At 34.8% G+C, this 18616-nt stretch overlaps 2 non-coding genes across 2 annotated transcripts; both read left to right on the top strand.

Moving 5' to 3' along the window:
* Window positions 1-4253: 4253 nt before the first annotated feature.
* LOC127900142 (small nucleolar RNA R71) lies at window positions 4254-4357 on the top strand. The gene has a single exon (XR_008052162.1). It is a non-coding gene; the product is annotated as a small nucleolar RNA R71 (small nucleolar RNA).
* Window positions 4358-17888: 13531 nt separating this feature from the next.
* On the top strand, window positions 17889-17992 carry LOC112496410 (small nucleolar RNA R71). Its single transcript, XR_003062959.2, has one exon. It is a non-coding gene; the product is annotated as a small nucleolar RNA R71 (small nucleolar RNA).
* Window positions 17993-18616: the final 624 nt, after the last annotated feature.

The raw sequence follows: 18616 nt of genomic DNA, 5'->3' as shown, positions 1-18616 counted from the left end.
GATGTCAACAACTGTTTTAACTTTTCAAATGCCACAAGACATGAATCATTAAAGACAAAAGGTACATCCTTAGCAAGTAAATTGCATAAGGGTCTAGAAACTTTGCTAAAATTTTTAATGAAACGTCTATAGAAACCAGCATGCTCAAGGAAAGATCTTACTTCTCTGACTGTTTTGGGTGGAGGAAGATTAGAAATGAGATCCACCTTGGCTTTGTCAACCTCAATACCTTGCTCGAAATGATGTGACCGAGAACAATACCTTGTTTTACCATAAAATGGCACTTCATCCATAAAGACTTCAAGGAATCGTTCAACCATATCAGAAAAAATGCTCAACATGCATCATTGAAATGTAGCAGGTGCATTACATAATCCAAATGGCATTCTCCTATATGCAAATGTGCCAAAAGGGCAAATGAAAGTAGTTTTCTCTTGATCTTTTGGTGCTATGGGAATCTGATTATATCCTGAGTAGCCATCTAGAAAGCAATAAAATTCATGGCCTGCCAATCTATCAAGCATTTGATCGATAAATGGTAAAGGAAAATGGTCTTTACGTGTGACAGACTTCAACTTTCTATAATCAATGCATACACGCCATCCTGTAGTCACTCTAGTGGGTATCAATTCATTATCAGCATTCGTAACTACTGTGACTCCTGACTTTTTGAGGACAACTTGTACAGGACTGACCCATGAACTATCAGAAATTGAGTAAATGATACATGCGTCTAATAGCTTAAGGACTTCTGTTCTAACAACGTTTTTCATATTAGGATTTAACCGACGTTGCATTTCCCTAGTAGATTTAGCATTTTCATCAAGGTGAATGTAATGCATGCAGTTTACTGAATTTATACCTTTTATGTCTACTATGGTCCATCCTAATGCTCCTTTGTGCTCTGTTAAAATGTTGTGAAAATTTTAATGTACTCGCAAGCGCACGAATCTAGAAATAGAGCAGTGGTAACGAGGTCGATCCCACAGGGATTGTTATAAATTGAAAAGTCTAATTTAAATCTAAAATTAATATTAATTCTAACCTAGTTGACCAAATTGAGTTTTAAGAGAAATTAAACTAATTAAACTAAGAAAACAATTAAAGCAAATGAGAATTCAATGAGATAAAAATTACCGAGGTTTCGGAATCCACCACTATTCAACTAGTAATTATCTAATTATTAATTAATCCCCAATTTTAGAGTGACAACTCGAAATCAATCTGTGTCATCTCATGGATATAACAATTAAGCCCAAGTAATTAAATCTAATGTAGGTTCTTTTTCTGCTTAATAATATGACATCTAAGAATCTCATGTAAACACATTGAATAACAAAAAGTCAAAGTTTCCTAAGCACTCCATGTAAACAATTTAATGAAAGACATAAAATCAAAGATAATCATGTATAAACTTTATAGATCCAAGCATAGAATTAATCGAATATTAATCCTAACAATCAATAATGTATGACAGAATTGATGAAAAGATTTTATTAACATCCAATTAATCATGTGAAATAAAAACCATAATCATCAAAGAACATATATAGGGAATTAATTAAATAAAAAGATAATTATTTTATTGAATAGGGTTTCATCCTTAACCTCAGTGTAAGAAAATTAGCTAAACATACTTGAATTGGGAGTAACACAAGAAATAAAATCAGCCATGGAAGCCGAAATATTGCTGCTGCGGATTGGTCTCTTCCAAAGCCGAATTCTCCTCCACTGGCGGCTACTCTAATTCAAAAGCAAAACTCCCTTTTATATTGCTTGGCCACCGAATCCTATTGTGATTCTAATAACTAAACCAACTTTTACAAGCTAAAGCCCTAAGCTTGCCACGTAATTGAAAACAATAAAAGCCAAAAACTATTGATTTCCTTCCTTTATTCTACTTTGACTTTCCATTCAAAGGCTTAATTAAGAGCTTTGTTTTTATGTGCTGCCCACTTTAGCTTTAACCTTCTTCTTTGTTTGCACGTGGATGGTGAATGCATTTGTTGAGTTCGGTTTTCTTGGCTTGAATTAACATGCATATAAGCATAATTGCTTCCAAGTTAATTAATCTTTAATCCTCACAAATTGAACTCCTTTGTGCCCTTTTTATCCATAATCTCCAATTAATTCCCTATTCAATAAAATAATTCAATTAATTAAAAATAACAAATAAATATAACTAACAATTATTTAATTAATGGTAAAATATGTATGTATTATATGCTCATCATAACACATCCAACAACTTACCTTTTTGTTCGTCATTTAGGGATGATGAGATGATTACCGGTAAAGTACTTTCTTCCCCCAAAAATGCATATTCCAAAGTGTTGGGCAATGGTTTGAGCTCGAGTTTTGGTGGTGATTCTGATGATGGGATGAGTTTCTTCTCTAATAGTGCTAGTTGTTCAACTCTTGACTTCCATTTATTAGTGTCCATGGATGGTGCTGAGTCAAGCAGGGCGTTGACCTCATCGACTGATCTGTCAATATCAAAATCCAAACCAAAGTGAGTTAAACATGTTTGTAAAGGATCATCACTAAAGTTTGAAAGAAAAGTGTAATCAACTAATGCTTCAATTAAATCCACATCAACAATTTCATCATCTGCATTGTGAGGTTGTTTGGCAATGTTGAAAATGTTCAGCTCCATAGTCATGTTGCCGAAGGACAACTGCATATTTCCAGTCCTGCATTGAATGTGAGCATCCGCAGTTGCCAAGAAAGGTCGACCTAGAATAATGGGGATGTGCTTCCTTGAATCCTGTATTGGTTGAGTGTCAATTACAATGATATCAACAGGAAAATAAAACTTGTCTACCAGGATAAGCACGTCCTCCACAATACCACGAGATATTTTTGTGGACCGATCTGCAAGCTGTAAAACCACTGGAGTTAGGTGTAATTCTCCCAGTCCAAGTTTCAAAAATACTGAGTAAGGCAATAGATTTACACTAGCTCCTAAATCCAACAAAGCATTCTCAATTGTGTGGTTCCCTATGCTACATGAGATAGTGGGAGAGCCTGGGTCTTTGCATTTTAGAAGAATTTTATGTTGGAGGATAGAACTAACGTTTTCTGTTAAAAATGCCTTCTTTTAAACATGCATATTTCTCTTTTTAGTACAAAGGTCTTTAAGAAACTTGGCATAAGATGGAACTTGTTTAATAGCATCAAGTAAAGGGATGTTAGCACTTACCTGTTTGAAGATTTCAAGAATCTCATCTGTGGATTTTTCCTTCTTTCCTTTAGCTAACCTCTGAGGAAATGGAGCTTTCGGAACATATTCTCGTGGGTTGGTTTCTTCTTTTTCTTCCGATGGTGAGTCCTCAACATTCACAGGTACAATTTGATTTTCTTTTGTCACCGGTATCTCCACTTTGTTGTCGACTTCTTTTCCTTTTCACAAGGTCATGACTACTTTGACCTTTCCATGCTGCTGTGGTGAACTGGTACTTGCTTCATGTATTCCTTTAGGATTAGGCACTGGTTGACTTGGAAACTTGTCTTTCTCAACAATCATTGCCAAGGTCTGAACTGAAGAAGCAAGTTGTCCCACCATCTTCTCAAGGCTTGAAATTGATTGAGCTTGTGAGTTGAAGCATGCTCTCAACTCATTTCGTAGTCCATCAATGGTGCGGTTATGTTGCTCAATCGTAGAGTGAGTAAAATTCTTGAGATTCTGGAATGAATCCTCCCATGGTCTGGGTTGAGAGTAGTTCTGGTTCTGATTGTATAGTCTAAATGGGGGCTGAGAGGCTTGAGGATTTTGTGGAATTGGTGGAGCTGGAGTTGCTGGTCCGTTCTGTTGCAATCCTTGAGACCATGAAAAATTAGGGTGGTCTCTCCATCCAAGGTTATATGTGTTAGAGTATGGGTTGTAATTTGATGGCTTTCTCATTACACCTATGGCATTGGCTTGATCTGAGTATGAGTCATGGTCATGTGATTCTGTTGATTTAGCAGTCGATAACGATGCTATTTGTCGAGCAAGACCTTCAACCATCTCCTTGACTTCTTTGATTCCCGAAGTTGACTCGCCAATTTGAACCTCATTTACTCCCTTAATTCTTCTAGTATTCCGGAGTGATTGACTCCGTTGTTGGGAATTATCCGCTTGTCGTTGAAAGAACTCCCAAATCTCTTATGCACTTTTTGACATTAGCTCTCCTCCACTTGGTGCCATTAGCCATTCTTGCACATTCGGCAATAATCCCTCCAAAAAGTATTGACATTGGTGCCATTTCTCGTACCCATGATGTGGACACTTCAAGAGTAGCCCATTGAATCGCGCCCATGTTTCAAAAAACTGCTCATCTTCTCTCTGTGTAAACTCTAAAATTTCCCTGCGAATAGCATTGGTTTTATGCACTGGGAAATATTTATTCAAAAATTTCGTTACCATTTATTCCCATGATGAAATGCTATTAGCAGGTAATGTATTAAGCCATGAGCGAGCTCTATCCTTTAAAGAAAATGGGAATAGTCTAAGTTTAACATCATCGTTTGAAAAATTCTCGTATTTAAAAGTTTGACAAATAGCATGAAAATCATTCAGATGATTATATGGGTCCTCATTTTCTAAGCCATAGAATGTGGGGAGACAATTTAGCACACTAGGTTTTAGTTCAAAGCTCCTAACATCTACATTTGGGTATCTTATGCATGATGTGCTCAAATTAGCTAAAGGACTGAAGTAGTCCTTAAATGGCCTCTCCTGTGGTTGCAAATCCATTTTATTTTTAATTTGTTTGTGTGTGCGAAGTGTTTTTTCTAATTCAAGGTCTATAGGTTCAAGATTAGATAATAATGACCTACGACCATGCATGCAAAAAAAATAAAAATAAAGATGGGAACAAAACAAATAAAAATAAAGAAGAGGGAGAAATTACGATACTAACCTTATTGCGCTATTACAACCTTTCTATAAAAATACACAAAAATAAATACGTGAAATAAATTAACTAAAAATTAAATTAATAAAATAAAAAAAATTACAAAGAAAAATAAATTGAAAATTAAATTACAGAATTTTAAAGAAGAGAAAAAGAAAAGAAATACTAACCTTTAAATGTAGATTCACTTTTTTTTCTTTTTTTTAATAAAAAAATACAAGAAAACAAATAAAAGAAATTATTCACAAAAATTAATTCTATGAATTAAAATTACTTACCTCCCCGGCAACGGCGCCAAAAACTTGTTGTGCAAATTTTAATGTACTCGCAAGCGCATGAATCTATTGTAGTATAGATCAATAGTGACGAGTGTCGATCCCACGAGGAGGTAGATTTTAATTGTGTGTAGAATTAATTTTGTAAATGGGTGATTGGATTTGTGGTGGAAATGATTTGGAATATGCTAAAACTTAAATTAAAATGGCGAGAATAAATTCTAAAATTGAAATTGAAATGGCAATAATAAATTGAAGAGAATTCTATTGAAATGAAGCACTTGGGTATCCGGATCCGTATCAACATGCATCATGGGCTAAATAATCCGTATTAATGCCAATTAAATCATGAGGGGGGAATCCACACCTCATGAACCACGCTCTAATTAATATGGTGCTAAGGACTTATCGTGCCAAATAATAATAACCTTGTACTAGAGGGCCGGTGAAACCAAGGCGATACTAGACAAGATTAGTATTATTTGTCGACGAGAAGTCAAAACATCCACAAAAACTAGAGGGGAAGAGAAAATAAATTTACCAAATAAAGCCCATGACACATTTTGAGACTTCACCTTCAATCCAAGCTTGAAAGAAAATTAGCCACTCATAATTGAACTAGGGGCAAAATGATAATTTATTAAAATACGAAGAAAATACAAGATGGAGAAGGAGTTACAGAAAATAAATTCCAAAAATGGATTCGGAGATATCAAATTAGGGGGGGAAGGCCCCCTTTTTATAGATACATAGAGTAAATCATGGCCATCGGATTAAAAACAGTTTGCACGCTCAGGATTGCGCCACGTCATCAGTCAACAGTACGTGGTTTGACCACGCGGATGAACAGTAACACAGTTTGACCCGAGTTGAACAGTAACGCGGTTTGGTTGAAAATAATCCTGTGTGATGCATGTACTGTACGCGAGATTTTTCGTCCACTGATATGCTGTCACGTCACCATCAACAGTACATAAGAATTTTAGTCCAATAGGATCGTGACACCTCATCAGTCAATGCCACATCATTAGTCAATGCCACGTCATCGATCCGTCTATATGAACAGTGTCGTGAACAGTAACGTAGACAGTACCGTACACGTGAATAGTACCGTACATGTGAATAGTATCATTTTTCCTTTTATGCTCCTCCTAAGGTTTTCGACCGTCCTGAGTTCAAAAGTGATGTCCGTTTTGCCGTCTGATCTCTCGTTTATTGTGAAATGACTATAATGCCCCTAAAATACATAAAATACTTAATTAAAATAAAACACATGTAATTAAATCACAAGAAGGTTAAATACATAAAAGTAAGGGTTGTTAGTAAGACTTGAAATGTAAAATGATGGTTTTCTCCTTTATAAATATGCATTTTCTAACACTCAACAGTAGTATGTTACTGGACCAAAAAAGTGCATACGGTACATGCATATACACGGAATGACAACCCGGATGATGTGTTCTATCCAATCATAACTTGCCACATGTCGCAATCATGAGCGTCTAAATTGTTTTAATACAATGACCATGATTTACTCATTGTATCTATAAATAGGGAGCTCCCCCCTAATTTGGCACCCCTGAATTCATTTTTGAAATCTATTTTCTGTGATTCCTTCTCCATCTTGTACTTTCTATGTATTCTGTAATCCCCCCATTGTACTCCTAATTCAATTATGAGTAGCTAATTTTCTTTCAAGCTTGGGTTGAAGGCAAAGTCTCAAAATGTTCTATGGGCTTAATTTGGTAAATTTACTTTCTCTTACCCTCTAATATTTGTGGATATTTTGATTTTTTATCGACAGATAGTAATAATCTTGTCTAGATATTGCATTGGTATAACCGTCTCCCTAGTGCAAGGTTATTACTATTTGACACAATAAGCACTTAACACCATATTTATTAGAGTGGATTCATGAGAAGTGGAACCCCCCTCATGATTTAATTGGCACTAATAAGAAATATTAAGTCCATGGTGCATGTTGAGTGCAGATCCAGAGACCCAAGCACTTCATTTTAATAGTTTTCACTTTAATTTCTTCCCGCCATTCTAATTTAAATTTTAGAATAGTCTAAATCACTTTCACCACAAATCCAACCACCCACTTAGAAAATTAACTTTACAAGCAATTAAAATCCATCTCCTCATGGGATCGAGACTCGTCACCGTTGATCTATTATACAATAGATTCGTGCATTTACGAGTTCAATAAAATTTATAAAACAGTCTCAAGAAGGCCTTTCCATTTAAAAAAATCTTAATATGCAAATAATCGCAAATTATACTACCCTCTAAGCCATGAATTATATTGTCCTCTAGTAGAGGTGGCAAAAATACCCGCCCGGTCCGGACTCGGACCGTACCCGGGTGTTGCCAGCCCGGATATGAAGCCGGGTCGGTCTTGGGCATCACTTAATAAACCCGGAACCCAGATTTTATTAAAAAAATTATAAAATATATATTATTTTAAATATTTTATATTTATTTGACTCATTTATTATACATATATAAAGTTTTAAACACTTAAGTTTACATTTTCATATCAAATTTTATTAAAATAAATTTAAAACTTATAAAATTACCAAAAAATAAAAAATATATACACATAAGGCCCGGACTCGGACCGGTTGCATCCGGGCAAGGTCCGGTCATGGCAATACCCGGACCCGGCCTGGGGTTTTGCCATCTCTATCCTCCAGGCACAAATCATATTGCCCTATGAGCAGTGTGCAAATTATACTGCCCTTCGAGGCATGAATTATACTACCCTATGCGTAGTGTGCAAATAAGCACAAATTATATTGCACTCCGAGGCATTAATTATACAACCTATTGTGCAAATTTTATTGAACTCGCAAGTGCACGAATCTATTGTAGAATAGATCAATGGTGACGAGTGTTGATCCCATGAGGAGGTTGATTTTAATTATGTGTAGAGTTAATTTTCTAAGTGGGTGATTGGATTTGTGGTGGAAGTGATTTAGATTATCCTAAAATTTAAATTAAAATAAGGGGAATTAATTGAAGTGAAATCTATTAAAATGAAGCATTTGGGTATCTGGATCTGCATTAACATGCACCATGAGCTTAATATTCCTTATTAGTGTCAATTAAATCATGAGGGGGGTTTCCACTCCTCATGAACCACACTCTAATCAATACGGTGCTAAGGGCTTATCGTGCTAAATAATAAAACCTTGCACGAGGCAGCCGTTTATACCAGTGCAGTGTGTAGACAAGATTATTACTATCTGTAGACGAAAAGTCAAAACATCCACAAAAATCAGAGGGGAAGAGAAAGTAAATTTACCAAATAAAACCCATGGAACATGTTGAGATTTCATCTTCAACTGAAGCTTGAAAGAAAATTAACTACTCATAATTGAACTACGGGTAAAATGAAAATTTATTAAAATACATAGAAAATACAAGATGAAGAAGGGATTACAGAAAATGGAGCTAAAAAATGAATTTAGGGGTGTGGAATTAGGGCGAAGCCCCTTTTTTATAGATACAACGAGTAAATCATGGCCATTAGATTAAAATAATTTGAATGCTCAGGATTGCGCCACATGGCAAGTTCTGATCGGATAGAACACATCATTAGGGCTGCCATTCCATGTAATGTATATATCGTATGCACGTTTTTGGGTCCACTGACATACTGCCACGTCATCGGTCAACTCTACATAATCATTTTTGTCCAATAGGATCGCGACACATCAGCGGTCAATGCCATATAAGCAGTCAATGCCACATCATTAGTCCAATCAAATGCTGCCACGTCATCGGTCAATGCCACGTCATCGGTCAATGCCACATTATCGTGCCGTATATGTGAACAGTCTCGTGAATAGTATCATGAACAATACCATATGTGTGAACAGTACCGTATATGTGAGCAGTGTCATTTATCATTTTATGCTCCTAAGGTTTTTGACTGTCCTGAGTTCAAAATTGTTGTCTGTTTTGCTATCTGATCTCTCGTTCATTGTGAAATGACCATAATGCCCCCTAAAATACACAAAATACATAATTATAATAAACACACATAATTAAATTACAAGGGACTTAAATACATAAAAGTATGGATGTTAGTAAGACTTTGGAGTGTAAAATGACGATTTTCTCCTTTATAAATATACACTTTCTAATACTCAACACACCTCCCAACTAGTTTGTTGCTAGTCCTTCGCAAATAAAGCGAAAATAAAATTCAAACCCATAATGATTTTTTTTTTAAATTGTGTTTATTTAATCAGACGAATGATAGTAATCAAATAAAAATATAAGCATTATCTCTAGTCTAAAGAAACATCACCCTCACATCAACCATCCACATGCATTAGTCCAGCAGGCTTTGTCATAGCTATAGTAATCAATCCACTTTTAAGAATGACATGTCAAATCTCAAAATCTCACTGATAGTAGTGACACTCTCACAAAAAAATTAAACCCAATAAAAATAGTCACTCTAATGAATGGTAAATTGAGAGAAAATAATAAAGAAGTAATATCACATACTCTCACCAAGATGAAAGGAATATGCCCATAGCTTAGAAATAACATGATCTTTAAGTCAAACAAAATGCTAGTCAAACTAATGTATTTTTTTCTCTTTTTTTTAATTTCTTTTATGCATCACTACATCTTTTTAGCCTATATAACTAGCTTCTACTTCAGACTATAGATCTGTAAAATCAAGAAGGACTTTTATTAGGACGTAGCGTAGGCTAAGGACATGGCTAACAAAGGAGGGAAAATATGGAAAACAAAATATATGTTTGAGAAAAAGTAGAGATCTTTTGGAAATTACGGTGCATTTTGCTTATTTATTATTATTATTTTTTTCTTTTTCTCTTTTTCTCTTTTTTTTGAAACAACTTTTTTTGTATGGCACAACTTTACTGAACAAAATAATTATTTACATTTTTCTCAAACATAAATAGGTGATGAAACTTGTAAGACATCGGGTGATATTCCAAATCGGAGTGGGTCAAGATGATAAGTTGACAAAGAAAAAAAAATTTATATGAAAGATTCAAAAGAGTTGATTATAGATATTTCACAAAAGGGATGGTTAGAAAGGTTCAAACAAGTCAAATATGACATTTCCATCGACTTTTAGGGCTTTAAATAATCTTCCATATCTGCTAGTTAGATGGACCTTCAGATGTAGCAACACATTTTTTTTTCTTTTTTAAAAATTTTATTTAACCTTTTTTTTTGAGGATTAACTCAAAGGAAATCTAGAGATCATGTATAATATAATAAACTGATAAGCTGTATGAAGAATGGGCAAAAAGGGTTACTCTCCAAGAAAAATTACAGGCTTAAAAACTCATTTGGTATTCATTATGACATGTGCATTCTTTCAAGCAACTCATATTTGTCTCCGACATCAACATGTAGAGTAACAAACATGGCGTAACATCATTTAAGACCAAAGATAATACAAATACTAAAATTTAAAAGTCATCATGTCATTCAATGTTAAAAAAAAATCACAATTTTTTTTTGTTCAAACAACATTCTACCCCCCAACCTATTCTAAACATGAAAAGAAAATATGCATGCATAAAGGTGAAAATGATGCAGAAAAACTAATTAGAAATGTTACACTTAAAATGATAGAAAAAGAAAATGTCTAAAAATTTTTTTTTAACTAAGAAGATGCGTTTCTAGAGTCCCTGCACTTCATATTCAGCCATCTTCGACTCAAAAATTTGAAAGTGTATATTTATGAAGGAGAAATTAGAAAGAAGAAGTTATAAAATAAAAAAATTATTGTCAAAGCTTAATAAAGAAAAAGAAAATGTCTGGATTTTTTTTTTGTTTTTACTTCCAAACTAAGAAGATGTGTTTCTAGAGTCACTACACTCCATATTCAGCCATCTTCGACTCAAAAAGTTAGCCACGATTAGTCTCTACAACAAAAAATCAATAAAAACTTAACCAAGATTGAGACATTCCATAATTGTCAGCTATTCCCTCCCCCTAACCAGAACGAAATATTATCCTCAATGTTTTAAAAGAAAGAAATAGAGTTTAGAAGACATCACCTCGGTGTTGCAACATAGAAGAAAATACTTACAAGCGGAGAGTTAAATCTAATTTGCACTTCTTACTGTGGCTACTATTACCATTATTATTTGGATGCTCCAACACAAAAGTCCTGAGGTCTAGCTCTAGTCTATAGACTTATAACAGATCAAGTAGCACATTAGCAGTGTAAGCACAAATAAAAATATTTTTCGCTGTGGAAGGAATGAAATAGTTTTTTATTACATGGTTAAGAAATGTGATAAAGTCATCATAAAAGTTATTGATATTTAACAAATCGATGGGTTTCTGATGAATGTTCAGATGGGTCCAAGATGCTAATGTAATTAGTGCCTCCAGAGTTGCAAGATCTCTTGGTAGGAAAAAAAAATTAGCATGATTTATTATTTCAGTTATTCTCTCTTACATACCTAAGACGACTAACTCTTCTCTAGTTGGTGAGTCAGACAAACAGCCCAAAGGTTTTAGGTTTCTTGGGATGATGCCTAACACTTGGCTCCCTCTGACATAAGCAGTTTCTAAGACTAATTTTGATAACCCTCGGTCACCTCCTCCATATACCAATTGTAATTTCCTTGCTGTTATACTTTGATCAAGATCTATGGCTGTCTCAACAAACTCTTTATATTTGTCATAGTTAAACCAAGGGAGCACATAAATGTTCTTGAATTGTTTATTGGGAGTAGCTGCAATTGGGATAATTCTAAAAACTAATTTTTGAGTGCTTTAAAAATTTCATATTTAAGGATCTTGGTGACAGTGGGTCACAGTTATGTGTGAGGTAGCATGTTTTTGTCAATTAACGCGTAAAGCACATGGCTCGAGAGTAAAAAAAGAAACAGTAAAAAGGAAAAAACAAACAATGATAAAATAAAATTATTAAAGACAATAATGCAAATAATAAAATAACAGTGAAGTAAAATGATATTTACAAGTAGTTGTGACTGTGGCTCACATCTTCCTCTAGTTTTACGTCTAGAAACGGCTTGAACGCCCTCTATGAGTCGAGGATAGGCTTCCCATCCAGTTTTCTTATAAACTGGCAAACAGGGTTGTTTATAGTTAGATTCCCGAGACTATATCGTTCATACTCTTTTTGGAATAATGGCCATAATTGGAGAATTGCTCCTTGTACGTATCCACTGGGATGCGTTTCAAGAGACAAAAGGATATCATCCAATGACTCCTTATTCAAGCCATTCCTAATGAATTGAATCTTGTCTTCCCTGTTATCAGACACCATTCCTAAAGAACATGGATTTTTTTTTGCATCTCATTCTGGCATACTTATGACAAGCAACAGAAAGTTTTTGAGCTATTCTTTTTCTTGCATAACTTCCTTTACCACAACCAGGCATGTATGCAATAAATTTAGGAGGCAACTCACCTACCAATCATACTTTGGTCTCGATAACCAGCAGATGTCAGCAGGTATGTTATTCCTCATAAGTAATCGCATGCATTCGGATCGAGCTTTATAGATTGTAAGGAGGGCATTCTGAGGAAGTGAAGGAAATCTATTGTGAAGCTTTACTAAAATCTCATTTCTATCCGTACTTTCGCCTTAAAATATCAGTTATTATGGGAAACTAAAGTAACCGACTTGATTATCACGGAGTATCGTTATCCGCCACTTAACTGGGGTAACAAACTAAAGCACACAAACAAAGTAACAAACTAAAACATACAAAGAAAATTACAATCGTCCTCTTATTGAATTTACCTTAAGCTCCAACTAGATGTCGTAGATACCTCCCTCAATTTCTCTGAGTTGTTTTTCTAAAGCCTCAACATTGGATACTAACTCTAGTGGTTGTAGATTCCAAATATGATATATTTTACAAAATTGAATCTGGCTTCTGAGATGATATTTTACACATTGAAGTTGTCTAAGAAGGTCTAAGAGGATCTGTCTAGCTGAAGCACTCATGATTAACAATGATAAAAGAAAACTTACTGGTTAAACAATTACACTTATGCAAAAATAATTTCAATTAGCAAAAGAATAGTAAAAAGAAAAAAAGAAAAAAAATCAAATCAAATCATCGAAAAGAAAGAAAAATCTCAATTCAAATTTGGTGGGTCACTTAAATTTATTTCGGTATCCTTTCCTTGTGGTTGGTACTCTAGATATGGCTTTAATCTTTAACTATTAACTTTAAAAGTGACACCATTCTTTGGATCCTTAATTTCAATTACTCCATGTGGAAAAACAATATGAACAATAAAAGGGCTAGACCATCAAGAGCATAACTTACCTAGGAATAAATGCAAGCGAGAATTGAATAAAAACACTTTTTGACCTAGGGTGAAAGATTTTCTCAAAATTTGCTTGTCATGAAAGACTTTCATTGGCTGCTTGTAAATCTTGGCAGTTTCGTATGCATCATTGTAAATTTCTTCAAGTTCTGCCAGCTGTAATCTTCTTTCTGAGCTAGCTTGCTGCATGTCAAAGTTAAATTTCTTAATGGCCCAGTACACACGATGTTTGAGTTCTATAGGTAAGTGGCAAGCTTTTCCATACACTAACCTGTAGAGTGACATCTCAATCGAGGTCTTGAAAGTCGTTCTATATGTCTATAATGCATCATCGAGTCTCAATGACCAATCTTTTCTGTCTGGCCTCACCGTCTTTTCTAATATGTGCTTTATTTCTCGATTGGAGATCTTGCCACTTTGTGAGTGATGGAATCAAAAGAGCTTTGAATGATTTTTTACAAACGTGGGCACCACCATAACTGATTATTGCTCGAGGGAATCCAAAGCGTGAAACAATGTTGCTTTTCGAAAATCTTATCACTACCTTGTGATCATTGATTCTACATAGAATTGCTTCTACCCATTTCGATGCGTAGTCAACAGCAATCAATATGTATTGATGGCCAAAATAATGGGGAAATGGTCCCATGAAGTCGATAGTGGCATTATATTCCTTCGTGTAATGCTCCTCATTTGACACCTATCACATGAAAGCAAAAAGTGTAAGCATCTCGAAATACAGTTGGCCAATAGAAACCACATTGTAAAACTTTAATAGCTATTTTCTTAGATCTGAAATGGCCTCCACAAGCTTGTTCATGGCAGAATGAAAGGATATTTAGAAATTCACTTTCTAGGACACATCCTCTGATAATTTGATATGTACAATACTTGAACAGATAAGGATCATCCCAAAAGGAATTCTTTATTTTCATAAAAAAATTGGCTTTGTCCTGCTTAGTCCAATGCTTTGGAAGTTGACCTATAACAAGATAATTAATTATATCAGCATACCATGGTAATACTTCCACACTCATCAATTGTTCATCTAGAAATGACTCATTCAATGTTAATGGTTCTGTAATTGTGTCAAATTGAGACGAGAGAGATGGTCAGTTACAACATTTTATGTGCCTTTTTTATCTTTTTGAATTTTCAAGTCAAATTCCTACAAAAGTAACATCTAACGAATTGGTCTAGCTTTTGTATCTTTCTTTGTGAGAAGATATTTAAGAGCAGCATGATCTGTGAATACAATTATTTTACAACCAATGAGATAAGATTAAAATTTCTCTAATGCAAACACTACTGCTAGCATTTCTTTTTCAGTGGTTGAATAGTTCAACTGTGCATCATTCAATGTCATATTATCATAGTAAATAAAATGGGGAATTCAATCAAGTATTTATCCTAATACTGCTCCCACTACATAATCAGATGCATCACACATGAGCTCAAATGGTAAGTTCCAGTTTGGGGGCTGAATGATGGGTGATGATGTCAACAACTGCTTTAGTTTTTCAAATGCCACAAGAAATGAATCATCAAAGATAAAAGGTACATCCTTAGCAAGTAGATTGCATAAGGGTCTAGAAACTTTGCTAAAATATTTAATGAAACGTCTATAAAAACCAGCATGCCCAAGGAAAGATCTTACTTCTCTTACTGTTTTAGGTGGAGGAAGATTGGAAATGAGATATACCTTGACTTTATCAACCTCAATACCTCTGCTCGAAATAATGTGACTGAGAACAATACCTTATTTTACCATAAAATGGTACTTCTCCCAATTTAAGACCAAGTTCTTCTCTATACATATTTGCAGAACTAGTGTTAGATAATGTAAACATTGATCGGATGAATCACCAAAAATAGAAAATTCATCCATAAAGACTTTAAGGAATCGTTAAACCATATCAGAAAAATACTTAACATGCATCGTTGAAATGTAGTCGGTGCATTACATAATCTAAATGACATTCTCCTATGTGCAAAAGTGCGAAAAGGGCAAGTGAAAGTGGTCTTCTCTTGATCTTTTAGTACTAGGGAATCTAATTATACCCTGTGTAGCCGTTTAGAAAGCAATAAAATTCATGACATGCTAATCTATCAAGCATTTGATCGATAAATGGTAAAAGAAAATAGTCTTTACGTGTGACAGAATTCAACTTTCTATAATCAATGCATACAGGCCACCCTGTAGTCACTCTAGTGGGTATCAATTCATTATCAGCATTGGTAACTACTGTGACTCCTGACTTTTTAGGGACAATTGAACAGGACTGGCCCATGAACTATTAGAAATTGGGTAAATGGTACTTGTGTCTAATAGTTTAAGGACTTCAATTCTAACAACTTCTTTTATGTTAGGATTTAATCGACGTTGCATTTCCTAGTAGGTTTAACATTTTCATCAAGGTGAATGTAATGCATGCAGTCTACTGGGTTTATACATTTTATGTCGGCGATGGTCTATTTTAATGCTCATTTGTGCTCTTTTAAAAATTCCAACAACTAATGTTTTTGTTCGTCATTTAAGGTTGATGAGATGATTACTGGTAGAGTGTTTTCTTCTCCCAAGAACGCATATTCCAAAGTGTTGGGTAATGGTTTGAGCTTGAATTTTGGTGGGGATTCTGATGATGGGCTGGGTTTCTTTCCTGATGGTGCTAGTTGTTCAACTCTTAACTTTCATTTATTAGTATCCATGGATGGTGCTAAGTCAAGTAGGGCATTGACCTCATCGACTTATCTGGCAATATCAAAATCCAAACCAAAGTAAGTTAAACATGTTTGTAAATGGTCATACTAAGGTTTGAAAGAAAAGTATCATCAACTATTTCTTCTATTAAATTCACATCAACAATTTCATCATCTGCATTGTAAGGTTGTTTGGCAATGTTGAAAATATTTAGCTCCATAGTCATGTTGCCAAAGGAGAACTGCATATTTCCAATCCTGCATTGAATGTGAGAATCGGCAGTTGCCAAGAAAGGTCGGCCTAGGATAATGGAAATGTGCTTCCTTGAATCCTGGACTGATTGAGTGTCAATTACAATGAAATCAATAGGAAAATAAAACTTGTATACTTGGATAAGCACGTCCTCCACAATACCACGAGGGATTTTCATGAATCGATCTGCAAGTTGTAACACCACTGGAGTTGGATGTAATTCTCCCAGTCCAAGTTTCATAAATACTAAGTAGGGTAACAGATTTACACTAGCTCTTAAATCTAACAAAACATTCTCAATTGTATGGTTCCCTATACTACACAAGATAAGGGGGGAGCCTGGGTCTTTGTATTTTAGAGGAATTTTTTGTTGGAGTATAGAACTAACGTTTTCTATTAAAAAGGCCTTCTTTTGAACGTGAATGTTTCTCTTTTTAATATAAAAGTGTTTAAGAAACTAGGCATAAGATGAGACTTGTTTTATAGCATCAAGCAAAGTGATGTTAACACTTACCTGTTTGAAGATTTAAAAAATCTCACTTGTGGATTTTTCCTTCTTTTCTTTTGCTAACCTCTGAGGAAAATGAGCTTTAGGCACGTATTCTCGTGGGTTGGTTTCTTCTTTCTCCTCTGATGATGAATCCTCGGCATTCACAGGTACAATTTGAGTTGTTTTTGTCACCAGCATCTTTACTTTGTTGTCGACTTCTTTTCCTTTTCGCAAGGTTTTGACGACTTTGACCTCTCTATGTTGTTGTGGTGAACAGGTATTTACTTCATGCACTCCTTTAAGATTAGGCACTGATTGACTTGGGAATTTGCCTTTCTCAACAATTATTGCCAAAGTTTGAATTGAAGAAGCAAGTTGTCCCACTATCTTCTCGAGGTTTGAAACTGATTGGGCTTGTGAGTTGAAGCCTACTCTCATCTCATTTCGTAGTTCATTAATGGTGCGATTATGTTGCTCGATCATGGAGTGAGTAAAATTCTTGAAATTCTGGAATGCATCCTCCCATAGTCTGGATTGAGAGAAATTCAGGTTCTGATTGTATGGTCTAAATAGTGGCTGAGAGGCTTAAGGAACTTGAGAAATTGGTTGCATTGGTGGAGCTGGAGCTGCTGGTCCATTCTGTTGGAATCCTTAAGACCATGAAAAATTGGGATGGTCTCTCCATCCAGGAAATACCTTCAACCATCTTTTTGACTTATTTAATTTCAGAACTTGACTCGCCAATGTGAATCTCATTCACTCCCTTAATTCTATTAACATTCCTGAGTGATCGACTCCGTTGTTAGGAATTATCCGCTTGTCGCTAGAAGAAATCCCAAATCTCTGATGCATTTTTTGACATTAGCTCTCCTTTACTTGTTTTAATTAGTCATTCTTACACATGCGGCAATAATCCCTCCAAAAAGTATTGGCATTGGTGCCATTTCTCGTACCCATGATGTGGACACTTCAAGAGTAGCCCATTGAATCGCTCCCATGCTTCGAAAAATTGCTCGTCTTTTCTCTGGATAAACTCTGAAATTTCCCTGCGAATAGCATTGGTTTTATGCACTAGGAAGTGTTTATTCAAAAAATTTGTTACCATTTGTTCCCATGATGTAATGCTATTAGCAGGTAATGTATTGAACCATGAACGAGCTCTATCCTCTAAAGAAAATGGGAATAATCTAAGTTTAACATCATCATCTGAAAAATTCTCATATTTAAAAATTTGACAAACTGAATGAAAATCATTCAGATGATTATATGGGTCTTCATTTTCTAGGCTATAGAATGTTGGGAGACAATTTAGCACACTAGGTTTTAACTCAAAACTCCTAGCAGCTACATTTGGGTATCTTATACATCATGTGCTCAAATTAGCTAAGAGACTGAAGTAGTCCTTAAATGGCCTCTCATGTGGTGCTGGTTTTGGTTGTTGTTGCAAATCCATTTCACTTTTATCTTTAATTACAACGTGTATGTGTGTGCGAAGTGCTTTTTCCAATTCAAACCTTATCACTTTTATCTTCGACCATGCATGCAAATAATACAAAAAGAAATGAGAACAAAATTAATAAAAATTAAGAAGAATGAGAAATTACGATACTAACCTTATCACGTTGTTACAACCTTGCAATGAAAACACACTAAAAAAATAAGTGAAATAAATTAACTA

Source organism: Citrus sinensis, chromosome 9 (genome assembly GCF_022201045.2).
Source record: "Citrus sinensis cultivar Valencia sweet orange chromosome 9, DVS_A1.0, whole genome shotgun sequence".
Taxonomy (NCBI): domain Eukaryota; kingdom Viridiplantae; phylum Streptophyta; class Magnoliopsida; order Sapindales; family Rutaceae; genus Citrus; species Citrus sinensis.
The sequence above is the reverse complement of the archived record's forward strand: the minus strand, read 5'-3'. Positions and strand labels throughout refer to the sequence as shown.